Source organism: Pipistrellus kuhlii, unplaced genomic scaffold (genome assembly GCF_014108245.1).
Source record: "Pipistrellus kuhlii isolate mPipKuh1 unplaced genomic scaffold, mPipKuh1.p scaffold_m20_p_3, whole genome shotgun sequence".
In the NCBI taxonomy this organism is placed as follows: domain Eukaryota; kingdom Metazoa; phylum Chordata; class Mammalia; order Chiroptera; family Vespertilionidae; genus Pipistrellus; species Pipistrellus kuhlii.
Genome location: NW_023425529.1, coordinates 11,830,065 through 11,857,887, shown reverse-complemented (window position 1 = coordinate 11,857,887; position 27,823 = coordinate 11,830,065). Strand labels below are relative to the sequence as shown.

The 27,823-nt window shown below is 42.5% G+C and overlaps 1 protein-coding gene across 14 annotated transcripts in view; it reads right to left on the bottom strand.

Moving 5' to 3' along the window:
• ANKS1B (ankyrin repeat and sterile alpha motif domain containing 1B) overlaps positions 1 to 27,823 on the bottom strand; it is a 757,254-nt gene that overhangs the window by 106,401 nt on the left and 623,030 nt on the right. The gene's annotated exons all lie outside the window — the stretch shown is intronic.

The following is a 27,823-nucleotide window of genomic DNA, read 5'->3' as shown; positions in this document are numbered from 1 at the left end:
GAGCCAAAGGCAATCAGCTACTACCAGGAGGAACAAGGCAGCTCTATCTTCACTCCTTTTACCAACATCTTTTTTGGTTTGTATTCTCTTTTTAATTGAATTTATTAAGGTGACACTAATTAATAAAATTATATAGGTTTCAGGGGTACAGTTCTATTGAATATAATACATCTTCTGTATATTGCTCTGTGTGTTCACCACCCCAAATCGTCTCCTTCCATCCACCTCCCCCTTCACCATCTTATACCTCCCCGACCTTCCTTCTCCTCTGGTAATCACCATCCTGTTGTTTGTCTATGAGGTTGTGTTTTTAATTTTCTTTCTGCATACATTTCTTAAAGCAAATTTTATCTTCTAGACTTTAAGTCAGTTTTATTTCTGGATTTGACTTCTTAATGCCTCTGCCATCTGTGGGAGGTGAAGCATTTTCTACTTTCCTCAAGCGAGACGTTGCCTCTGAATCCCACGGAGGTGTTTATTCATTAGAGTCCACCCTCTCTTCGCACAGCACCTTCCCCAAACACCTCCAGGTCTGACAGTCTTCTCCTGTTGTCTCCTATGGAACCACTGATTGAAACACAGTCTGCATTGATTAATAAACATGTGCCAGCAGTTGTGGGTGCTCTCAGTCTACAGAGGAAAAGGTCTAGATTCAGATGTACAAATCTACAGTTCAAGGCAGAGTGCACCAGGGCCTGAGGGGGCTGAGGACAGGTGCCAAGTGTGGGCTGTGCATGGAGCAGAGAACAGAACACTGGCTTTAGGTGTGGGCTGCTTGGAACTCTCAGGAGTGGCTTGCCTCATGTTCCAGAGCAGGCATCCAGCTGTCTGGAGGTGGAGGTTCCATGGATGCTGCATACTGAGCAGATACAGTTTCAAATTCTTTTGCAGGGTGCACACGTTAGGAAAGACATCCTTCACAAACAAACAATAAACAAACAAACAAGCAAACACCACTAATGGCTTTAAAGGAGCACAGAACATTCAAATATTAATTAACCTTTGGCTGTGGAGACAAGGTGTTTCCCAAATTATTTCAAATACTGATGGAATGACTAATTGTCCCTTGGGAAAAAAGACCAAAACCATGAAAGACAGACTGCCCTAAAAGTACTGTTCATTTTTGGGCTGGAAAAGGAAAACCTGAGCAGAGCTGAAATCACTCAGAGTAGATCTACAAAACGGATGGCGCAGCACGAGACTCAGCCCTGTAGGATGCAAGCCCAACAATGGGGGGATTATGGTTATAATTTACTAGAGACCCGGTGCACGAAATTGGTGCATGGGAGTGTGTGTCCCTCAGCCCAGACTGCACCCTCTACAATCTGGGACCCCTCGAGGGATGTCTCACTGTCTGTTTAGGCCCGATCCCGGTAGGATCCATCTTAAACAGGCAGTCGGACATCCCTGTCATAATCCACGACTGCTGGCTCCCAACTGCTCACCTGCCTGCCTTCCTGATTGCCCCTAACCACTTCTGCCTTCCAGCCTGATCACCCCCTAACCACTCCCCTGCCAGCCTGATTGATAGTTACCTACTCCCCTGCCAGCCAGATTACTCCTAACTGCCCTTCTCTGAAGGCCTGGTCACCCCCAACTGCACTTCCCTGCAGGCCTGGTCCCCCCAAATTGCCCTCCCTTGAAGGCCTGGTTACCTCCCAACTGCCCTCCCCTGCAGGCCTGGGTCCCCCCTAACTGCCCTCCCCTGTAGGCTTGGGTCCCCCTAACTGCCCTCCCCTGCAGGCCTGGTCCCTCCCAACTTCCCTCCTCTGCCAGCCTGGTCACCCCTAACTGCCCTCCCTTGAAGGCTTGATTGCCCCAAACTGCCCTCCCTTGCAGGCCTGGTTCCTTCCAACTGGCCTCCCCTGCTGGCCTGATCACCCACAACTGCCCTCCCTTGCAGGCCTGGTCCCTTCCAACTGCCCTCCCGATGGCCATCTGTGGCAGCCATCTTGTGCCCACATGGGGGCAGCCATCTTTGACCACATGGGGGGCAGCCATTTTGTGTGTTGGAGTGATGGTCAATTTGCATATCACTCTTTTATTAGATAGGAGGATTACTGTTTATCCATCTCTTACCAGCTGAGCACCAACACAGAAAAGGCATCTGCACTGGAACAAAAGAAAGGGCAAGGACTTGGAGCTAGAGAACTAAGCTTTTGCTTGGTATCCTGTGTCTCAGGCACTGTTGAGAGCTCAATGTGCTGCTTTCCCTGTATTTCCCACACAGACCTTTCCGACACCGTGCACACATTTTATAGAATAAATTCGTGAAGGCTCTGTAGCTATTAAGCATGTCCAAGGGCACAAGGGTGGTTGGCAGAGAGTGAAGATGTGTACACGCGTGCTGGACCCCAGAGTAGGTCCAGAGCCGCACTCGATGTGGTCAGAGCGGCTTATTTTCCTGCAGAGCAACCCTTGCACCTGCCCTTGCTCCCATGGTGTTTCCCCAAAGACACTCAGAGAGTAAGCTGCAGGAGAACAGGACTTTTTATGTTCTTGTTCATCGTTAGCTACATCCACAGAGCTTGCTATGCACTTGGTGCTCGACAGATATTTACTGGGAAATGAACAGACCCGAGGCCTGGAGAAGAGCTGTCTGCCTCCAGTATCATCTTCCATGCATGTGGTATGAGATTTCCCTTTAGGAGGGTTGGTGAGAACCCGAACATTTCCAGGAGGAAGTTTGTACTATTTAAAAAATATATATTTTTATTGATTTTAGAGAGGACAGATAGAAACATCAGTGATGAGAGAGAATCACTGATTGGCTGCCTCCTGCACCTCTCCCACTGGGGATCGATCCTGTAATCTAGGCATGTGCCCTGACCGCGAATAAAACTGTGACCTCCTGGTTTATAGGTTGATGCTCAACCACTGAGCCATGCCGGCCCGGCTTTACTAGGGTCATTGAAGGATTCCTGACTCAGGAAGAGACTTGTGTCAACTCAGATGACAAAGAAACCAGGATGCCCTGGATGGAGTCACATCCTAAGGATATATCTGGGGTCCATCTTTTGTTGTTTAATTCATTGTTTGGATGAAAATTAAAATAACTAAAATTCCAGAACTCTAGAGGTTCCCAGAATTGTGGCAATCATCTTTAATTCCAGTTTTGCAAGATTCTGATTTTGAGCACAAAATAACATGTGCATGAGCACACATACACACACTCATACCTACATATACATGTATATGTGTGTGTGTGTGTGTATGTGTGTTTATGTATAATATATATCTGCCAACCTTTGTCTTATGTGGGAAATTCAAATTTAAAACAAAAAGAAACCATGTCCATTATACTTTCCTAATAATTTGGCTATTCAGACACTCACTGTCATTGAATCCCTTTGACCCTCACTTCTTTCTTTAAAAATGAAGTTTAAAAAGAACCCCTGCTGCTGCGTATAAAAAGTACATGCTGGCCGAAACCGGTTTGGCTCAGTGGATAGAGCGTCGGCCTGGGGACTGAAGGGTCCCCGGTTCGATTCCGGTCAAGGGCATGTACCTTGGTGGTGGGCACATCCCCAGTAGGGGGTGTGCAAGAGGCAACTGATTGATGATTCTCTCTCATCAATGTTTCTGACTCTCTATCCCTCTCTCTTCCTCTCTGTGAAAAATCAATAAAATATATATTTAATAAAAAAAAAAGTACATGCTGGACTACGGTAGCATGTCCTGACAACCACAGCGGGGGTCTGCTTATCCCTTCCACTCTGGGCGTGGTAAATAGTTAAGAAGAACGGCCGGGCCCCAGCCCTGGCTCAGCTTCCCGCGCTCTCGAGGGGGTTTGGGAGACCTGGGTTTCCATTTGTCTAATGTAACTGAAAGGCGATCGATCGTGTACCCAGCTCTCGCACCGTCAGGGAGATCAGGCAGATAACACACCTACAGCACTTCCAGAGGCCCAGCCCGTCAGAAATGCTAGACTATGGCTATCCCTCTGCGTTCAGAATCGGTGTACGAGTGTCGAACCCGGCCAGTTACGAGTGTCCTGAGCAGAAGAAGGAACTGCGGGCGGCTGTCCTCAGGAGCTGGCCGGGATGAAGGGTGGGCAGATCCAGGCCCACAACCCCAAAAAGGTGGTCATCGCAGAAGTTACTTAACAGACAGAGAAGAACCCAATAGAAGAGCTTTTTGGGGTATGTATTTCCTTTTCCTCTCTCCTTCCCTTCCACCTTTTCTCCCTTCCTTCTGTTTTTTGTTGTTCTTCTCTCCTATTTAAATAAGCCATAGGATTCAGGACTGCCTGCAGGGAGATGGCAGGGTGGCTGGGAGTCCAGCTGTGAGATGATGAGGGAACAGGGCTCAGCCCTGCTGTGCCAGCCCAGCCACTCCATCTTCCCAATTAACTGGCAGTGAGGAGTGATCCCCTCACCGAGTCCCACTTCCTGCTACTAAGCAAAGCTTGCACAACACGAGTAAACACCCGGCTGTCAGCATCCAGCAGCCTGGATGTCCACCACACCTCTGGGCATGCTCACTGGCACCCAGGAGGCGGGCCCAGGACCACAAGGGCCGGCCGAAGTGCCATGCCCAGTGCTGTGCCAGGCTCTGGGGGCACTTACAAAATGCTTTCACATGACAAAAACAACCACGGTTCCTTAGGGGAGCTTGTATAAGAGGAGACTCACTCCGTGCGCCTCTGTGTCATCCCTCTGATTACTCAGACGTGGGAGAGGGGCAGGCAGGGTGTCTCCATTTCATTTCTTCCTTTCTCAACTAACACAATTTCCTCTCTCCTCTGTGCACCGGACCCAGGTCTTCTTCCCTCTTAAAAATCAAAAACATCTTTTTCATTTTACCTTAAGAACGACTCTAATGGTCTAATTTTTTTTTTTTAAACTGTTTCTTCATGAAATAGAAGTGACCTCTGGGGTTTCTTATATCTTAGACTTTCTGAGCTTCAAATTTTGTTCTAAACCAATTCCCCCCTTTGGCAAGGCATCATTCCTTTCTGTCCTTATAAATACTACCACCCCTCATTTTCTCTCTCCCACCACAAAGCATGGTTTATATTTAAAAAATAAGTTCCGGTGTTTGAAAATCTAAATGACGTCTTACATATTAATTAAGTAACTTACACCCGAAAATGCACAAGAATATAAAATATTAAACAAGCTTTATGGAAATAATAATCATCTGCCCCGGACCAAGGAGGAGCGAAAGCGCTGGAAAAACGAAAGCCTTGCCCAAGCCATGGAGTGAGGGGGCCTATGAAATCAGAACGGACAGCTTCTGACCATGGTGCAGTTTGTGTGCGAGGCCACAGAAAGATACACTAGGACAGTGGTCGGCAAACTCATTACTCAACAGAGCCAAATATCAACAGTACAACGATTGAAATTTCTTTTGAGAGACAAATTTTTTAAACTTAAACTTCTTCTAACACCACTTCTTAAAAATAGACTCGCCCGGGCCATGGTATTTTGTGGAAGAGCCACACTCAAGGGGCCAAAGAGCAGCATGAGGTGTGGTTTGCTGACCACTGCACTAGGAAAGCTCTGAATGTCTGATATGGCAAACTCACATTCAACAATATACATATTTCCCCCCTCCCCCATAAAGAAGATCCAAGGAAACAAACAGGTCATTTTGTTGAGGGATTGTGTGACTTTTTTTTTTTTTTAAACTAAATTCTTATCTCTATTGTAATTCTATACTGGGATCCACCTAAATCAAGATAAATTAATTTATCTCTACAGTGGGAACAGATTACTGGAAATTAAGCCATTGAAAGCCTAATCATTTTATTCATGGAAATGAATGTGATGTGGCTTCCGCTGCAGCACTGAAAGGGTTCAGACACTGTCACGTGTCCTGGGTCTTTAGGGACAAGGTTCCGTATTTAATGGGGTGTGACTTCTATAAATGATATTTTAATTCTAAACAGAGCTACCTGGGGAATCTAGGACATTTATAGTAGCATTTAGTATAAGTTTAAAACACTGAAATAGCTTTGCTCAGCAGATACAGCTCATCATGTGTCCTATGAAGCGGAGTGATTCCGAAGTCCAGTTATGCCAAAGGTTCAACGCTGCCAACGACAAAATACAAACTCTTAGGGACTGAATTGTGTGCCCTCCACCAATTCCTATGCGGAAGCCCTTAAGCCCCAGCCCCTCTGAATGTAATTCTACTCGGAGATACAGCTTCTAAAGAGGCAATTTAATTACAAAAAGGTTGTTAGGGCTAGCCTCATCCCACAGGACTGATGTTCTGTAAGAGGAGGAGATTAGGAAACAGACATTCCAGAAAGAGGGATGGCCGTGTCAGGCAAGGTGGCTATCTACCCACCAAGGAGAGAGCCTCAGGCGAAACCTCACTTTCCGACACTTCAATCTTGACCCTCCAGCACTGTGAGAAAGTCAATGTCTATTGCTGAAGCCACCCAATCTATGGAATTTTATTGGCAGCACCCTTGCAAACTACCGTGTTTCCCCCAAAATAAGAGATCCTTCAAAAATAAGACCTAGCGCATGGAAAGATAAGACATCCCCTGAAAATAAGACCTAGCCCAACTTTGGGAGAAAAAAATTAATATAGGACACTGTCTTATTTTCGGGGAAACAGGGTAACACACAACACTAATACTTATACTCTCACTCTAGCCTCTGTGCCTGTATTTCCCATAGCTTTCTGCTTTCCCCTTTCTGCCAATGATACAAAGGTGGGCAGGTCTGGAAGGAGGAATCAGGACAAGTTGAGAGGACCCATCTTACAAGGCTCCACGAAAAGCCATCCCCCTTGTCTGCCTAGGAAACTCATCCCAAATCCTCCCCCCCCCCCCCCCCCCCCCCCGAGTTACAGTTAGATTCTTCTTCAGAGCCTTCCTCTCCTCAGGGCAGTGCCCCTGCTACAGTTTGTAAACCCGTCATAACACATATCTCACCCGGTTAGAGCTGTTTCCACTGCTGATCCCTTTGCCACCTTGGGCTTTGGAAGGAGGGGCTCATCTTTGTAGCCCAGTATCTGACACCTAGAAGGTAATCACTGAATATTGGTTTGATGGACGAATACATGAAATAAAAATATTTCCACTCCTCCTGAAATAAACCTGGAATAATTAAGTCCCCCATACAATTTGAAATAAAGCTGAATTTGTTCAGAAAAGTATAAAGTGATACAAAGCTAAAAAAAAAAAAAAGAAGTAAAGTCTATAGGAAGAAAGTACTTATTGATGAGTTTAACAGAAAGAACAATTGACCCTTGAACAATGGAGAGTTAGGGGCACTGGCCACCTGGGCAATTCACAATCTGGGTATAAAATGTAAGTCGTCACCCACCTCCCCAGTATGGTGGGTTCCCAACGGTCAGGTGACGTTAAAACAATGAGGGCTTGAATTGTGCGGGTCAAATGAACTGTGGTCAACTGAAAAAAAAAAAAAATCCACATTTAAATGGACCCAGTTCAAACCCACCTTGTTCAAGGGTCAACTCTAATTGAGGGTGAGGTCATGAAAAAGGTAGAAGCACAGACCTTGGGGCAGAACAATACAACCTAACCGAGCAGCCCTTGGGTGTGGACTTGACTAGACTTGAAGAAAGGAATCACAGGGGCGGTTGTTCTGAACCAGGCCCTACAGCACCCCTCATCATGAAGTTCAAGAAGAGAAGATTCAAAGAATACTCCATGTGCAGTATATGAAAAGGACAGTCTAAAAATGCCTTTATTCTCTAATAAACAGAATCATGAGAGAATAGGGAACACGCAGATAAAAAAAAATCAACTACTTGCGAGTTCTCATCTAAAGGGCAGCAAAAGCAGATGAACTGATGCTAATGGATCTTGCAAGGGTTACGCATCACAGCACGTGGGATGGGGCAGAGGCCTGCTGGTGGGTAAGAAGGAGGTGATGGAGTCAGCCAGGATGGTGTGGGAATGGCGTGAGTAGAGAGACACAGGTACAGAGCCCTAGGGAGACTGCCTGCCTGCCTCTCCTCGCTGTCACTGCCATCCCCTATAAACAATGAACCTGGGCAACGTAAGGTGCAGAATCAATAGGAATCCAAAGACGTAGGCGCTACAAAATGAGGCAAAGGAAGAAGAGAGCCCTGATTTTCCAAACAACGAGAGTGACCCAGGCAATTGTAATTTGGCAAGTTTGCAATATTGTGAGAGCAAGAAAACAGTCTTTTAACACCTAGATGGAATCAACTCCAAAGTAATAAGATGCTGAACGCCAGGAAGGAAACACACATTTTAAAATAGGGCATGCCAAATTCGATTGCTGTTCTGATGGAATTAGAAGAGTGCCAGTTTAAGGGAATGGAGCAGAGGGGATACATTTGAGTTTCATCAGAACATCCGGGAGGACATCGCACACAATTTCCTTCACCAAGCTAGGTGGCGTGGGCTTGAACATGAATTCAGGAGGCCAATCGGTTTCACTGGTAGGAAGGCATGTTAGAGGTGGCACAGGGATCCTACTGTTTAGGGTGCATAGAATATTCTTTTACATACTCTATAGAGACAGAAGGGTGAGAGGGGAAGACAAGAAAGGTGGAGATTTATTGAACAAAGGGCTTAGACACTTGGTTAAAACCATCTGAATACAGAAAAAAGAAAGCTCACAAAGATTTTTAGAAAAGTAAACACACCTGGAAAAATTGCAGAAATGCGCACGCACAAGGAGAAAGAAACCAGAAATTAATGACACAGAAAACTGCCTAAGGAAAACCTCTTTGCTAAAAACTTGAATGGTAACACAGATACAACACAGGTTTTACCAGCTCACACCATGTCACAATGAAAGCACATTTTGTATCTTGCCCCAAAGTAATATTTTTTTTTAGGTGCAAAAGAACCGATTCCCCCTCCCCCCCTCATCTTTGGATTTTACCGTGAATTTTAACCGTCAACTTTAGCAATAAAATGATTAAAACAGATGAAGTGAGCCATTCTGCGTCGCGGACATCTCATCTGGTCTCCCTCGGAGATGCTGCCTTGCTTTTGATCTGATCCTCAGTGAGGCCCAGCTCAGCCGAGACTATTTCTGGACAAACGAATCTTCTCCAGGGCAGGCCTGACCCATTCTGAAAGGATCCTGAGCATCACTGTGAAGGTTTGCTGCTGCTGCTTTCAGAAACTTATTTTCAAAGTTAAAGAAAAATCTCTTACACAAATGCTCCTGAGCAGGGTTTGAGAAGTAATGATTATGTCCTGGACTTGTCCACTCCTAAGCTCGTGTGCTTGTTATCAGCTAAGTGAGAAGCTCCAAAACCTTTGTGTCTGGGTTCAATGCCTGGCCAGCTGCCTGTGGCTTGGGCACCTTGGACAAGTTACTTCCCATTGCAGTGCCTTAATTTCCCCATCTAAAAGGGGGACAACATTGCCCTGGCCGGGATGCTTAGTGGTTAGAGCGTCGGTCCACACATTGAAGGGTCAAGGGTTGCAGGTTTGATCCCTGTCCCAGGCACATGTGGGAGGCAACCCCCTTCTTTCTCTCTCTGTCTCTCTCCTCCCTTTTTTCTTCCCTCCATTCCTCACCTTCTACTCTCTCTAAAAATCAGTGGAAAAAATATCCTCACATGAGGATTAACACACACACACACACACACACACACACACACACACACACACACAGAAAAGGGAAGTGCCATCAATGTCTACCTCACCGGATTCAATGATTCAATGAATACTACTAGGCAAAGCACACAGTGAGCCCTCTAGAGAGGTACAAGCTATTCCAAAACAGACTCACTGTGAGCAGATAACAAATTGAAAAGAGATAAGCTTCAGAGGAAAACTTTATATTCCACTCTAGAAGCTCAACAATGACTATTTGCTGAAAAAACAAAAACCGAATTCCATTTTGTCAGGATTACATAATCTGGTGATTTATCTTCTAAGCACACAACGCAGTCCAGAATGAAGGAGCATGGTGAGGACCCCGGCCCTCCTCTGCCCCCTGGGCCATGTGCTTCTGTGCACAATGGATTTGCATTTACCCAGGGAGGGCACTGCCACCCCCTAACCTTCCTCCGTGGTTCTGAAGTAAAGTCATGTAAAAGGTGGAAACAATGTGCAGGGCTGCCTAAGGCGCAGGAAAGGAGTTTTATTTGGGACAATATAACAATGAACCAAGGAGGAGAAGGCATAGTAAGGGTCTGTGACTACAGTGTGGCTGTCAGATCCACACAGAAATGTAACTCACATCACAGCAGTGGCGCCCATTGAGGAACTGTGCCATCTGTGAACTGTGAGCCTCCTTTTCCATCCTTGACTTAACTCTCTTATTCATCTCCACACCCATGATCCACAACCCCTGGCGATTCCACCTCATCCTCTCCTATAGACCCATCTTTGTCCCTCCGTGCCACAGTTGCTTACTTGGTCATAGCTCTCATTATTTCTTACAAGAATCCCTCTCAGAGCTGAGTAACAGAGGGACACAGAGGGTTTCCCGTCTCCAGCTTATTCCTCTCAAATCTGCTCTCTTCGCTCTCAGAACAACCTTTCTGCAGAGCTGACCGTGTTCATTCATCCTGTTTAGAACCCCCTGGTGTACAACCCCTGGATGCCCTGGTCCCTTCTGACCTCTTTAGCGCCTTCTCTAATCACCTCCCTCCTCTCCTCCTCCACCAGCTGGCCTGAGGGGCTTCCGGTTTTCAACAGCCCATTTTTGTCTGTCTGCCTTGCACTTGGACACTCCTGTCTACCCCTCTTTGCTTCCTCTTTCAGAAGATGTAGACGCCACCTGCAGGAAGCCTTCCTGGTTCTCTCCCCCTCCTTTCTGTCCCTTCAGTTCCTCTACTACGACATTCACTGTTCTCTATGGGAACTGTTTACCTGTTTGCAAATGGCAGAAGGCAGGAACCTTTTCATTTCTCTAGGTTGCCTGCCCAGGACACATAGCAGGCCTCCCGCTATATGCTGAGTGAATGGACCCAGACGATCAACATACTCAGGGACTGCATCCAACATCAAGGCAAGTCAGGGATTGTAAGAAAAATTGCACTGATTTTGTGAGCAGTGCACAGGAGGTAGAAATGGCCCACCAAAGGATGATAGCGATGACACAACCTAAACGTTGATATAACAAGTCAGCGGATAACTGAAGCAGGCAGCCTGTTGGCCTGTGGCCCTTAAGTTCGGCCCTCCTCAGTCCAGGTGGCTTAGAACATGCTAGAATTTAGGCCAAGCCCTGTAGGAACTATAATAAAAATGAAAGGAGGGGCTGATCTTTAAATACAAACAGCATAGCAGAGGACCAGGAATGCAGAATGCACCAAAGTGACCCACCCACCCAAAAATCCAACCACGTGGCATCTCTGCCTAAGGTCTCCTCCATCCCCTTCTATCGCTGGAAGGCTGAAGTCTCACAGCCTCATTTCCCTCCTCTTCCTCATACCCACCCACACTACATCACTAGTGATTCCTTTCATCGCTAGCACGTGCTGTTTCTTTACCCAAGGGACCCTTTCCCTCACCTTCTCCGGTTTTCCTGGCGAATTCCTGATCATCCTGGAAGGCTCATCTCAACATCACTTCCTCTGAGACGTCTCCCATGTTAAGCGCGCCCCCTTGCTGCCTCCAATGCACCTTGTGATCTACCAATGTAACTGGACAGACTGTCTGTTTACATGCTTGCTCCTCCCTCACATTACATACCCATCGTTGTATCCCAGGATTCTAGCATAATGCCCCACCCAGATTAAGAACTCAATAAATTATGTGTTTAATTGACTTTGTTGAATTTCAAGCCTAAACAGGGGTTAATCTTTTGTTTCATTTGACAATAGGGAACATCATTAAAATGAACTACAATAATCAAGAATTTGCAAAAAGACCTTCAATCGAAACTATGGGGATACGAAACCCTTTAGTTAAATAAACTGAAGACAAGGGCCATCACAGAAAATAAAATTTAATGGCTTTAGAGTGCAGGTAGATATCACATGATATTTTTAGATTGTTTTCTTTAATAACGCATCAAAGCATCGTGAAAAGCCCCAAACCAGCTTTTTAAGAGTGGTGTTTTACAACAGGTATTTTGATTCTATTTTCACTGTGAGTTTATTCAGCATAATTGTACAATAAAGTAAAGCACTTGGCCTTCAGGTTACTATGCAGATATAGCTACATTATGCAATTAGATCACTGTAATTAACTGGAATAGCAACAGAGCCGATCTAATGGGGCCAGTTTGGGTCTGAGTGACTCATAAAAACGTTCTGTAGTTAAGTATATCGGCACCTACAAGAACACTGGATTGCAGTCTACCTACAGCCTAACCGATCAATCCCTCCTACAACTAAAGAGAAAACAGAAAGAGGGAGCTTAGAGGTGGGCCATCTCACTGAACATTCTGCCCAAGAAGGAGCTGAGGTGCCATCTTGATTCTTACTACAATACATACAACTTCCAATGAGTTGAGAGATATCTACAGACACATTGCTGTCAACATGACCAGGTTGACTTTCCGTTACTAGAAACAAGAAGACAACAACATTCATCAAAGCTTCTTTTGAAGACGTAACTGACACATCCTGACCCATCACTTGGGCAGTACAACCGACTGAATATCCAGTAAGTGAAAACTAGCGTTAGAGGAAATGGAAATTAGCTTTCTTCTCCTTCTTCAATAATTCATATATGTCAAGCGTAAGTGAATTAATAAAGCCATAAAAAAGAAATGTTATGTTTTTTTTGTAATAACAAAGGTTTTATGGTGTTGTGTTTTGTTTTTGAGGGTGATTTTGGTTTTGTTTGCTTGCTTAAAATATGGAAGCAGTCCAGTTTTTTTTTTTTTTAAATATCTTTATTGAGTTTATTGAGAGAGAAGGGAGAGGCAAGGAGTGATATGAGAGAGAGAGAGAGAGAGAGAGAGAGAGAGAGAGAGAGAGACAGACAGACAGACAGACAGACATTGATGACTGCTTCCTACATGCCCGCTACTGGGATTGAACCTGCAATCCTGGCACATGCCCTGACCAGGAAATGGACCAGTGACCTTTTGGTGCACAGGATGACACTGAACCAATGGAGCCAAATGGGCCAAAGAAGCTTCCTAGTTTTGAAAGGATTCAAGCTATCATAGAAACAGAGGGCATCCTTTAAGAACTGTCCAGTTACCCTTATCTTCATCAAGAAGAATCTAGCAAATGTCATATGAAATGCTTTAATCTTAATTTTAAGTGAGAAATAAAACAATCTAGCCATGTATTCACAAACCCACCCATCAACCTCCAACATGACTTATTCCACATATATTTACTGGACATAAATTTAGGAGGCTTCAGTGGGCACATGAGGATGTGGAGGTTTAGTACCTGCCTTTAAACTGCTTAGTCTACCAGAGGAACCAAAGCTGTCACCCAATCTTTGTTTTCTACTTCAAAATGGCTTGAGTATATAAATACATTGTAATGTTTTAATTAGAACTGTATATATAAAATTCTGGAAGGATACATACTAAAATGTAGAGGTAAAGCAAATGATTTTATTTATTTTTGTGCTTCTCTATATTTTCTAACGTTTTCCTATAAGCAGGATATATTTCTTGAATAAAAGGTTGAAAAAAGTTATTTTATAAAAGATGAAAAAAAAATCCCATTCTAGGTAGCCTTATATCTTGTCTAACTTTTGAACACTTTCAGAGTCTCACTGCCTAAACTCTGGAAAAGCCAACAGAATGTTGTTGATGACAAAATCTATAATAATTTCTGGTTTACTTGTCTATCTCCCCGTCAGGCGGCTTTTTGAGGGCCAGGAGTCTGTCTCTGTTGTTAGAGCTTGTAATGCTTAATACAGACTGAGGCCCATTACAGGCACATGATAAATCTAAGGGGAAGAAGGCTGATAACAGGAGAGGAGGAAGAGACGGGGGGAAAAACTGGAGAGTCTTATGGAAACAAGTATTTAATCTAATCATTTTGGTGAAACAAAGCCAATTAAATACATTGTAAGCATGTAGATGACATAATTGGTATGATGACCAGTACGTTGTACTGTTCAATCAACTCTTCTTTTGGCAAGAGCGCCCCTTGGGAGATGGCAGTATACATGAAGTCTGGGAGCAGGCTGTTCCCCCACCCCCTTTTCTACAAGGGATTTTAAAAATCCAAGTTGTTGTAAAACCAAAAAAATTATTTTTCATGCCTTGATTTTTATGCTTTTTCAAAGGCAGAGACTAACAAAGCGGGTCTAATGAACCAGGCATCACATTGTGCATACCGTCTGTGTGAGTGGCGCCCCCTGGTGGCGTGCAGAGGACCACCCGTGTGAATGAGGCCATCGTCAGCCACTCTAGGTTTGCTTGGGGCCCCAAGTTCTCGTCCTGGCTCTGATTTTTCAGGTCTATATGGTTTGAAGATATTGATTGTCCTAATTTGGATGACGTATTGAGATTGGCAGGCTAAGGATGAAGGCAAAGGTCTGTAAAGAATACAGGAATTCGCACAAAAGAGCAGCTAGGGTTTATTCAGCACTTACTGTGCATCGGAGGGCTCTCCATCTACAGGTCTATCTGTTAGTCCTCAGAATAACCCTGCAGGCTAGATATCTCATTACTTTATAGATGAGGAAAATAAGGCTCAGGAAGGTTAGGCAGTTATTCCAAAGGCACACCCAGCTAATTAGTGGGGGAGCTAGGATATAATCCAAGGTCTGCAGAGCAATGCCACTCCCCTGGAGAAAAGCAGCAACTTATACCAGGGTTCCTACTGACACATTATAGATTTAATCTTCTTCTCTTCCTCATCTTACTGTGTGCATTCTTCCTGCTTCTTGTCCATCCCCCTACCTCCTTTTCAATTGCTGTTCTTTCTTACGTTTTTGTGGCATTTGAGAAACCTTAGCTTTAAATTCTTTAAACAGTGTCGGCAGGTCTTCTGAGAAAAAGTGCCATCAAGTAACCTTGAAATCCTTAAAAATAATCTTTAATCTGCATAGCATGGATAAAGATATTTAGGCTTTCAGGCACCTTGAATATTGGAAAAACAATTCTCTTGGAATTTTCATATTCACACACATGCACGCATGCATGCACGCACAATCCGAATCATTTGTTTTCAATCAGAAAGGACAATTCCCTTTGAAATGATTATTCCATATTAATCTCACCCTCACCACCACAATGCCTGATAAACCAAAAGGGGGCTAACTACGGAGATTTTTCAGCTTTTTTCTTTTTGTGGGTGTGTGCATAGTGTTGCACATATTGATGAAAAGTATAAAATCTATGTTAACAATACACAACAGAACCGCCTCGGACGCTTTTCAGAATGGAGCCTGGATATCCTTGGATGCTGACCTCCTGAAAAATCTGTGAGTTTTATTTCCTGTGGCTACAGTGCTCCCTCTTTTTTTTTTTTTTTTTTTTTTTTTAAACAAGCAAGTAGAACCTCAACGTGAGACAATAACAGCTCATATTTAGGATTACCTAGTTTCTCTTCAGAAGAGAGGCTCGGGTGTTGAGAGGGGAAAAAAAAGATTTCCGTGAAAATCATTTAAAATGATTTAGCAACCAGCACCACAAAAGACAGACACGATGATGGAAGGGCATTAAAATGACAAGCACCTAAAACGAGACACCAAGGAAGGTGGCAATCTCAGGGGACGGGCTTTGGTAACAATATACCAATTGGAAACATGGACTTAAACGAAATCAACCTGAACTGGAATTCAAAGGTATGCTTAGCGTCACAGGACGGGGTAGGTTCTCAGAAGTTCTGCAAAAATACAGGTTTCCCCCCCCCCCCCCCAGTAAATATAAGAGAGAAAAACATAATACAATCATGCAATAAATTTCTTCATAACAGAGGAATGTTGTTCTACAGCAAACAGACATCTGCTTTGATTCCCTGCCGGAAAAGATTTTTTAAATTTTATAGTAAGTGAAGCTTTGTATAACAGCAAGCTTTCTGAAACGGCAGCAAACCAGTATGTCCGCTGTGAATATGGAAAATGGAGAAAGAAAACCAGAGGAGGGGGTGTTATTTCCATTTTACTTTTGGTATTTAAATGCCAGACGGATAACAGAACACGGCAGTGCAGAATCAAATAAATTATTCTCAATTGTCTTGTAAATTGCTCAGGCCTTCGGTCCATGGTCAATAAAATATACGCATTTGGCTGTGGTTTATTCAAGACTGCAGACATTCAGGGTGATCAATCATTCCAGGTGGCTTTTACGGCTTTCTGAGCATCGGGAGCTGTATGTCACTGAATGCAGGCATTTAATTAGTGGTATTATTAAAGTGCAATTTTCCGTATTAAACTATTTTCTATATAAACTATTGTAGCTTCCCAGTATCCTGACTTGTGAAGACAAGGTTATCTTGAGTTCACATAACAGACAGGTAATGCCTCGCTTTTGTCTGCGTTTTCTGATTCTACAGAAGGCATTCCTTTGGCTGTAAAAAAAAAAAAAAAAAAAGTCTCTGAACAAATATTTTTCTTGTGTTACTGTCCTATACATGGCATTTTTAAAGACTCACCTGCATACTAACATTATATGTCGTGACATTTCTTTGGCTATAAAGAAAATGGTATCATCATTATCCCATGGTTGATGGACTAATTACAGCCATTCCAGCACAAAAGTGCATGTTTGACAAATACCTTTTTTTCCAAGACTGGATAAAATAGCATTTTGAATTTTATTTTAAAAAGACAACGACAGCCCTGGGTGGCTCAATTGATTGGAACATTGTCTTGCACATGAAAGGTTTCAGGTTCCATTCCTGATCAGGGTGTGTACGGGAGGCAACCGATGGATGTCTCCCTTTCATGCCGATGTTTCTCTCTCTCCTCTCTATCTTTCTCTTTCTCTTCCCCTCTCTTTAAAATCAATAACATATCCTCAGGTGAGGATTAAAAAAAAGACTGCAACAAATGACTACCAATTCAATGCATAAGTTCTATCTCATAATGATCTAAATTTACCAATATAAATGACAGGAGGAAAATGAACCTGGAATGGTTGTGTACTTCACACGGTTCCTGGCATACATGAAGAAGCATTCAAGCAAACGAATCCACTTGATTAAAGGAAAATATTATAGACAAAATCCTTTATTACTGCTGAAATTCACTGGTGGTGACACTTAAGTTGCAGATCTTTTGCTTAAGGGTCACTTTTGTTAAAAGATCTCTAACAAGACACCATTGCTGATTATGTAACACTGATGACAAGCTGCTGCGATTTCTCAGCTCCGTACCAAAAGATTAAAAAACACACACACCTCAATACATTGTAATGTTTTTAAATAAGAATATATTCCTAATCAGTTGGGATTTCCCAGTATAGTGCTAGATGTCCCAAATAATTATAATATGAGAAATGACAAATGATGTAAAGAGTAGTATCAATTCTCGTAAAATTCAAACTTTGTAACATTTGAATGGATATCATGGATGAACAAAATATCCCTCTTCAGATGGTGTGCAATATAATTAGCTGGAAAGGTGTGCTGATGGTTCTGATCAGCCAGTTGGAAGGATTATCAAATAAACAATCTAGCTATTGCTGCTTCACTAATAAACTAATCCTTCTCAGTGACGAATATTAATAATCGCTTTTGAAAAAGATTAGAGCCTAGCTTTTCGAATCACTGCATGCCTTCCTGCAAATACACAGTAAGTAAATCAACAGTTTGTCTAATCACCAATACTGCATACTTTACTATAATATAATGGATATAAATAATTGTCGCTAAAGAATAATCTGTTGTGTGTTCAGATAAAGCTATAGATATCTGGCCTGTTACCTAGCAACTGGGCAAGAAACTGCCATACTGCAAAAAAAGAAAAAAAAAATTCCTTATTTTTTTAGGTAGAGAGAATGTTCTTAAGATTCCACGTTAAGATGTTAAGAAAGCCAAAATATACAGTAGTAAGGTAAAATTGTAAACTATCTTAGGGACATCTCTGATCTATGTTTAGAAACACAATATTGAAAGCAGTCAATATTTAGATCTATTATATGAGCTGGTCACATAATACAATAAGACATTGCACAGTTTTTGTTTTTTTGTTTTAAGAACCACCACACATTGTCTACAAAGGAATCCCGGCAAGATCTTATGTACTGATTTGTATTTATTGAAAGGGTGATGCTGACTCTTTCAAAACACAATAAAACTGTTCTAATTAGTGCTCTGTCAGGGATCCCAATTATTTCTTACACTTCATGGAACAGCTTACGGCATTAGATTGATATCATTTGGGGGAGTCTGACTTGCCAGCTCATCTCAATTTTGCTTTAAAGACCCGGATTCCGGGACTGTGTGTGCCTAAGACCTCCCTGCAAGAGCAATAGGTGCTTGGGACAATTACACGATTGACTCCTGGAGTCTACAGAATCCCCATGTGGAGGCCGTTGAGACCCCGTGTGAAAGCAGTGTCTTCCAGAGTGCGGTGCAGGCTGACCTGCCGTGGCCGCAGGATGATGGTCACAGGGCCGTGAGGGTGAGGTGAGCCCCTGCAACAGGCAGAGGTTGTCCCCGGCAGAGACAGCTGTGACAGCCACGGTCCTCACAGCACTGCAGACGCGCTGCTGACAATGCACTCCCGCACTGGTGCAGCGTGGGACGCGTCCACTCATATAGAGAGACACACAATTCACAAGAGCTCTTCAAGCGATTAACATGGAATGAATACAAAGAAGCATAATTAAGGAAGGATGAAGCTGCAAATTAAGTGTTTGGCTGTGGGACCCACCACCTCTGTATCCATTGGCTTCTTCTCACTCTCACATTACCACCAAACCCATCTTCTTTGATTTGAGAAGTAATCCGCATTAAATGTAATCCGCTAAATAAATCGTATTTACACAGAATCAATAGGAGGCTAGAAATCAATCCGTTTGAGTTTGGGGTGTGGGTGTTGGGAGGAATTCACAAACCCCAATGTTTCTGAGAACTGGTTGAAGGTGACTGGTCTTGTGCCCCACACCTGGCTTGAGAGGAATGGCTATGTACTGATTTTCTTCAAGCCCTTCACATCCACAATCTCATTCAGTGCCCACAGCCTTGAAACCCGGGGAATACACACATCGATACAGCCACCTGACTGGTGGGGAACTGAAGCTAAGAGACAGGCCCACTGAAGGCCACACAAGCAGGTCAGCAGCAGAGCTGGGACTCGTGTCTTGATTCCCAGGTCAATGTCTTTAACACAATGTTATGCTTTTAGTTGAGTAAAATTGTTTCACTTTGTAGAGAGAAGCCTGCCTTTCAATTGCTATATGCATTCTATTCACATACACTGAATGGCCAGATTATTATGATCTCTGAATGCATAATAATCTGGCCATTCAGTGTATATATATATATTAGAGGCCTAGTACATGAAGAAAGGGAGCAAAGTGCTGACTCCACATAACTGAAGACTCCAGGGCCCACTGTAAGGGGAGTCCCTTGAAGTTCTAGGTTACCTCCAGCATAGCTACAAGTTCATAGGAAACGCTTCAGTTAATTATAAAAAGGCTGTCTTTGGCCTCTTCCTCTCCCCCTCTTGAGTTGGTGAAATGAATGCTGATGATAGGGATAGTCCACAAAATATCCGAGAAAGCACAGCCCAGAAAATCTAACCAAGACTACAAACAAACAGCTTGAGCTACCTCTCTGGACAATTTCTGCCTCCTTCTGCAGTTTCTTCAGACTGCAGAAAAAGCGAATAGATGTAGGCAATAAAAGAGCTTGAAGAAGAAAGCAAACTGATCCCTCCAAAAAGGTGGGAAGGGATTTAAGAAGTTACACTAGGACTTGGCAAAGCTACCCAAGTACCAGCAAGATTAAAAAAAAAAAAATAGCATGGAAGATATGCATGCAAGGGAGGAAGGAGGTAAGGAAGGACACAGGGGGGCAGAGAAGAAGAGAGGAAAGGAAAGAAATAAAATGCAAGGGTCATAGCATAAGGAATTAAGTCTAGAAGAACTTTATTCAAAAAAAAAAAAGGAGAAGAAAATCCTCACACTTCCTACTATGCAAGAATGGTTTCAGTAAAAACTGAAGCTTAATGGCAGAATAATGAAACAATTGAACGAGATGAAAAGAGAGACTGTGGACCTAAGGAAACAAATTAAGGTCCAAAGACATCATTTTAGGATCAATAAATAAATTAGAAACATCCAGAAACTGAGCAGACACTTCTAAAATTGAATTACTGGCACAGAAGAAAGAATTGACATACTGGCAGTGAATACAGATGAAAATGACAAAAAAGATTAAATTATAAAGAAGCTAATAGATAAGACAGAGAGACAAAGCTGATCCAAAAGAAGAATAATTGATGTCCCCATGTGGGGAACAATACAATAAAAGGTATCTTTAAAGGTTTGATACAATATCATCAGATTTAAAGAGCTCATTGATTGTACTGCGGAAAATTTTGGCAGAGAATTCAACACCTAGACTTAAACCTAGCTATGCTACTGAATCACGAGGATAAAAAGAAAGAATTCTTCAGGATCCAGGCAGAAAAAGCAAATTATCTGTAAAGGGTGGCCTCTGATTTGCACAGCAATAGTGATTGACAGTAAACAATGGAACAGTGGCTGCAAAATTATAAGGGAAAGCACAGCACAAGTATAGTACACTCAGCCACGATAGTGTTCAATTTTAAAGTATCAGGAAGGCAGCCTCAAATATATATATATGTCGTGAGAAATGCAGTAGTCATGAATGACTCTTTCTGGAAATGAGAACAAAAAAGCAATTGACAGTGAAAAGGAGGCAATCAAGAGATGAATCAAAGGACTCTGCCAGAACTGGAGAAGCTATTCTAAAGGCCTGAAAACCACGGGGTCTATTTTAATAGAACTTTTGCTACCTAAGCTTAGTGATTATGATTACAGAATAGAAAGTGTATTATAAAGATGATCTATATACATTAATTAAAAGTATTCATTGAGCAGAGGTGATGAACAATCAAATGACAACACAACTTTTTTTTATAGCGCAGAATCTATCTCATGTATTGAAAATTGGAATATGTAGTTTTTAAAAAACACACGATGATTCCAAACCTGAGGTAGATTTGAGGGAAGCGACGGAAGCTCCAGTTTCAAGCCCCCTCAGTGCCACAGGAGACTTGCTTTTCCCCAGGCTGTGGGAGGTTTCACAGCAAAGCGTTCACATGTGCATGTGTTGGCAAAATTTGTAAAATAACATGCCATTTTGTTCCCAAGGAGTCCCAAATTGTATAATCTTCCCACAACATCTCAATCCTTTCCTGCTGAAACGTCTTCAAGTGTTTCATAACCGTTTCTCTTAACCATGAGGGGAGATCTTTTAGGAACTAACCCTTGTCGTAAGGAGGCATTCCTTTGAAGTTCAACAATTCCTTAGCTCTTCTTACTTCCATCTTTCCTGCTGCTAAATACATGAAAATGCACTTTAATGCTTTTTATGTAAAAATAGCATCTCCAGTAGGATTCCATTGTTGCCACTGTTATACAAGCATTTCTTTCTATTCATGCATTCATTGATTAACTCCTGTGTATATACAGGTACAGGAAGATGCTTTAAATGATATTAGCCTATTGTTATAGATGGTTACTTCTGGGTGGTGGAATTTAGAATAATTTAAAAAATTTAATGTGTATTGTGTGCGTTGCCTGAACGATATGACCACATATCAAATATCAAAAGTAATACAGTGATTATATTTGCTTAACAATGCCAAGATATTAATAGATATTACTCTGGATGGTCAGAACGAGGGGGAGAATTGTGATTTTCTTCTTTGTATTTTCCTACCTTTGTGAAATTTCCCAAAAGCTGTTTGCATGTTGACATTCTCCCTCTTCGTGGTGTACTGCCTGCCGCTGCCCTGGTCCAAATCACTACAACTCATCAGCTACTGGTTCTACATGGTCTCTCTCGGTTCCATTCTCACCCTGGTAACATCCAGTCTTCACACGGAGGCCAGGGTATTCTTTGCAAAGGCAGACCTATCATACACCTGCTTTCACACTGCTCCACACTGTGTTTAGACTAAAACCCTTTGCCATGATCGGCAAGGCTGACCCAAGTTGGCCAGGACGCAGCCCTACTGGCCTGCTGCTTGCTGTTGCCCAAACGCATCATGCTTACTCTGTGCCTAGAGAGCACTTTCCCTGCCATGTCTGCCTGTCTGGCTACAGTTCACCATTCAGGGTTGTGTGAGGGGCACCTTCTCTGGGACACCTCCTCTGAACAACTTTTTAAAAAGTAGCATCCTTGTCTGGCCTGCATGGCTCAGTGGATGAGCATCGACCTATGAACAGAAGTTCACATTTAGATTTGTCTGGGCCTATGCCTGGGTTGTAGGCTCCATCCTCAGTGTGGCACGTGCAGGAGACAGCCAATCAATGATTCTCTCTCATCATTGATGTTTCTCTCTCTCTCTCTCTCTCCCTTTCTCTCTGAAATCAATAAAAATATATTTTTTTAAAAAAATAAATAAAAGTAGCATCCCTCCCTTCAGAACATTCTCAAGCATATCACTCTCATAGCACTTACCACTATCTAAAATTATCTTCTCCATTTATTTATTTACTGGCTTTGTGCCACCCCTCCCCCACTAAGTATCTGCTCTAGAAAACAGGGATCTTGTCTATTTTGTTCATTGTTATATCTCCGGCCCTAAGAAGATTGCCTAGAAGATATCAGACACTGATTATTTTCCAAGAGAATGAATACACATGGAGATTGTTTTGCAGTTTAAAAAAGAAGGGTTGTATTTGCAAAGCTGTCTGTTCAGCCAGTGGTTTAGAATTCAGAATGCATAGTCCTTCCGATAAGCCTCAGTATATATAATCTATATATATAAAAGCCTAAATGAGAGTTACAACTGAATAACTGGAATGACAGGTTGACCAGTCGCTATGACGCACACTGACCACCGGGGGGCAGATGCACAACACAGGAGCTGCCCCCTGGTGGTCAGTGTACTCCCACAGCCAACCTCCCTCAGCTGTTCCCCCTGTCCGACTCCCATCAGCCCTTGGTGCTAAACCATTAGCAGATGACCTGCTTCTGGGTCGGAGTTTCCTATATAGCAGAGCAGCTCCCTCACTGTAATCTACTGAAAGTCAGCCCTCAACACAAGGGTTTGTCTCCATCCCATCCTCTCCCTTCCCCGGGGGCCACCTACCCACTGTGATGGCAGCATGATGGTGAGGGAAGGAAGTGGGGAGGCGGGGAACCTTCTGTGGCTGGCCTGGCAACTGTTGCCTCCTCTCCCGACCCTGCTGGGGCCTTTGAGCCTGGGCTGGGCTGGGGAACTGAGGATGAGTGGTGGTGGACAGGGCCCCTTTCCCAGGAGGGGCCAAGGGCTAGCTCCCTCCTTGGGGTCAGAGAACAACTTGCAGTCCCTTCCTGCCAGCTGGCCAACCTCCCACATTTCCCCCCACCCCCTTGTGCACAAATTCGTGCACTGGGTCTCTAGTAATTAAATATCAAGGTTGGTCCATGAAAGTCTACTGGACCCATAGAGGTTAGGATTCTGTATCTGTGCCAAAAAAAAAAAAAAAATACTAGAAAATCACATGAGGAATGATCAATGGTATACTATATAGCAGTTAAAAGAATACTTTTAATTTATTTAAATATAGACAAATTACAACTATTACTTATCTTTCTTATTGGTGGAAATACTTGTCAGTGTTCTAAAGGGGACTCTAAGCATTTATAAGGGCTGTAGAGTGTTCTGGTCCTGTTTTCTTTTTTTATTACATAAAACATCACTTTAAGATGAATGATGGCTTTCTGCTCCTTTGACAACAGACATATCCTTAATACCATCCTGGATCCTTATCAGTCAAAACAAAACAGGAGCTCGGCCAGCGTGGCTCAGTGGTTGAGCATTGATTTATGAACCAAGGGGTCATTGGTTCGATTCCCCGTAGGGGTTCATGCCCCGGTTTTGGGCTCAATCTCCAGTGTCAGGCGTGCAGGAAGCAGCTGATCAATGATTCTCTCTCATCACTGATGTTTTTATCTCCTCCTCTCTCTTTTCCTCTCTGAAATCAATAAAAATATCTAAAAAAAATATAAAAGAGGAAAGAGCACAATTACGTCTGGAGGCAGGAGAGGAGATGAAGAAAGGGGTTAAAGAGGATGTGTGATTTGAGAGATCCCTGAGTTCAGGGCAGTGCAGGAGAGGAGAGAAGCCAGTGCTGAGTGGTTGGGAGAAGATGGGAAAGAAGAGTTTCTCTTGTTAGTTAGTAGGGAATTTCTTTCTTCCTTCCTTCCTTCCTTCCTTCCTTCCTTCCTTCCTTCCTTCCTTCCTTCCTTCCTTCCTTCCTTCCTTCCTCCCTCCCTCCCTCCCTCCCTCCCTCCCTCCCTCCCTCCCTCCCTTCTTTTCTTTCTTTTTTAAAAAAATATTTCTTTATTGATTTCAGAAAGGAAGGGAGAAGGAGAGAGATAGAAACATCAATGATGAGAGAGAATCATTGATTGGCTGCCCCCCTGCACGCCCCCTACTGGGGATCAAGACCGAAACCCAGGCATGTACCTTTGGCCGGAATCGAATCTGGGACCCTTCAGTTCGCAGGCTGATGCTCTATCCACTGAGCCAAGCCAGCAAGATGGAATCTCTTTTTTTTATTAAAATTTTTTTTATTACTAGTAGGAGGGAATTTCATCTTCTAAATAAGCTTGGTTCCCAAGTGGAGTGGTTCTGAGTAGATAAAAGGAGGGAGAGCATATGTGAAAATGTTGAAACTTGAAAGGGACTGTATCTTTCTAATTTGAAGCTTTGTCCCAAATTTGGTTTGCCATGGGTTTTTATGACGAATCCACCAGTAGGGTGAAATAAATAGCATCATTCATATCAGGAATATGAACCAACCCTTGGGAGGTGTTCAGGAGGCTATGCCAGACCTTCCATTCCGGAGGGAAAACTATACTACAAGAAAACAATTTGAGCCAATTATTTTTACACTAAGTTGACAGTTAAGATAGAAAAAAAAATGTATTAGGAGCCAAGAAATACTGCATATGGTCTGCAAGTCTTTTCTGGAGAAATGAATCATGGAGATAAAGAGAAGCCGCTTCTTTTTACAGTTACATTTTACATTTCTAGAAAAATAACTACAACACGGTCATGGTTTCTAAACACAGGGAAATGAGACTTTTATGAACGTTACACAACACAAAACATGCCACCTGTTGCAGTTACAAATATGTGTAAGCCACTCTCAAGCCTTAACACCAAAAAAACAGATCATAAAACTTATGGTTACCAAAACATTATTATAATGGAAATGCGCTAAAATGACAGGAAGCTCAAGTAGTCTTAACATCTAATTTTTCTTTTGCCAAGTGTCTTGGTTTAAAAATGGCCACAAAATTTAGCCCTGGGACTTCACTCTGTAGCCCTGGCCAATCTTATGTGAGCTACAGAGTGGAGGACCATGTAACAGTATGGTCACGCAGCACTGAGATTGTGCTGGGGGTGCCCACTGATCCCAACAAAGTCTTCCCGTGCACTTCAAAGGCATTGTCTGCAGTGACAGGAGTGCTAAGACAATGGTACACATCTCAATACTGTCATTGATTTTCCAGAGCAAGTCCTTGTGCTTAGTCCTGTGAACTTTCTCATTTCAGTTCATGGAACCCAAACCCCAAAGAGATGTGTCCACAAAAGTCCATTTATAGGACAACTCTGTTTTGAGATTTACGTACAAGCACACTATCAGGTATTTCATAACAGAGGGGGTCAGAACATGTATTTTTGCTTCTTCCCGCTCTAGTCTTATTTTGATCTCTGCATTTCCTATTGCCGTATGAGGAAACCACCAGGAATACTAGTAAGTGTTTGCTCTGTAAATACCGGAATTGAAAGATACTGGTAAACAATAATTTTTTAAAGGAATTTATCTTGGGTTTTCATCTAAACAAGCTAATATAGTCTCACATTAAAAAAAAAAAAGACTCAGCTTAACCATATTTTGATTTGTAAAAAAAGTACCTCATGATTCTAGGAAGAGAAAGCAAAAATGAGGTGAATGAGAATGGTTTTCATCTCCTGCAAGATTTGGAAGGAAGGTTCATTTTTACATGAAAATCACATCTACACAAAAATAGAATTCTGGAACAATGCATTATTGACAGTATGTGGGAAGACAAATGCAGTCACGTAAATGTTCTTTCTCAAGCAAATTATTAAATATATTGACAGTATTGCATTTTGAAAACAATCATTTTAAAGAAAACAAATATTAACACAAAAGTAAAACCACCATAAGCAATAGAATCTTTCACTCAAAGAAAAATGCCTACAACAATTTTTCTAAGGCTTATTGATATAATTCGCTATTCAATTCAAAGGGAAAAACATTTATGCTCTGTTACTAGTTTTTGTCCCTGGAAGGAAAAAAAAAAGGCAACCAACTGATAAATTTGGATTCTGTCCACACCTGTGTTAATTATTGGTGGCCTACAAAAGACGTGGACTTCAATTACTGGGATTGGTACTTGTAAATGGTAACCAAGTCCGAGTTCCTGCTACAAGTACAAAATGTGTAAAAAAAAAAAAAAAAAAAAAAAAATCAAACCTATCTATGGAAATACAAATACTCTACTCATGGTTATTAATGAGTTTAATCAAGCAGAACTCCTAATTAATTTTGCTAATTGTTCATTCCTCCTGGGACATTAACTGGCTTGATGGCGATTACTGGGACATACTATATGTTGACACGAGCATCTGGCCAGAAACAGGGACATCAATAAACTCTATCCCGGTGTGTCTACAGACTCTGCCAATGCAATAAACATTGACGTTGCCAAAGCATTTATTTCAATATAATATTTAGAGAACGTGTCTGACTCCATTTAGAGGAAGAATAGACCTGCTTTGAAACACAGGGTGCTCAAAGACGCCTATTCACTGAATGATGGGATGGGAATGACTTGATAATCAATTGGAAAACATCTGTTTGCCCACATTTAAAAGAGAATAATAACATCAGAAATAATTATCGGAATGCCTTTTCCTGTACAACGTACTGTCTGCTGATTTATTCCCTATTTAGAATATGTAGAGTAACTTTAAACAAATACTACTATTTTAAAGAAAGCAATTCCTTAACATGTCATTTTGACTGTACCGTATTAGAATTCAATACACGTATACTAATTTGATTAACCTGAAAACTTTTAGATTGTTAATAACTGTTCAGTGATTATCGGTTTAAATTGCTGATGAATACATGCACTTACACAGTCTTGTTAAGAACTAGTACCCCCCCAATATCTTATAAAGACTATATAGCATGCCGTATCTATACTTCAAACTTATTTTACTGGAGAGTTCATCTTTAAGTAGAGGCAAGACGCTTAGTTCTTCTGATCCCCCTTAGCAGAAATGTAACAATACAGGGTTTCTCATTCCTGGTACATGGATATATTTTCATTTTACTGTCCCTGATGAAGGAAAAACAAACATTGCTTCAAAACTACAAGTGTCAAAATTCATTAAACAAAATAACTCCAGAGCAGTAAATCAGGTTTTGGCAATTAGCAGCTGCGGGACAAAGTTCCCATCTCTGAACAGAGCACTGACTGGTCACTGCTTTTTCCAACATCACATTTCCCCTGCATTCTGAAGTTAAAAAAAAAAAAAGCCTTTGCCACAGTGTTTCTGTATGACCCTGTCACCAGCATCCCAGGTAGTGAGTATCTGTTTTCCCCTCAGTTGTACCATTTACTCCTCTCTCCTCCCTCAGAGTCCGGGAGGGTCACTGCCATCGCACCAAGCACTACCAGGACAGACAGAACAATGGAACAGAACACACCTGAAGGAGCCTTCCAGTGGTGTAACGCCAGCACCCGTCACTCCACGACTCTGTTTTCCCAGAGCCTTGCACACTATGGACTCAGATAA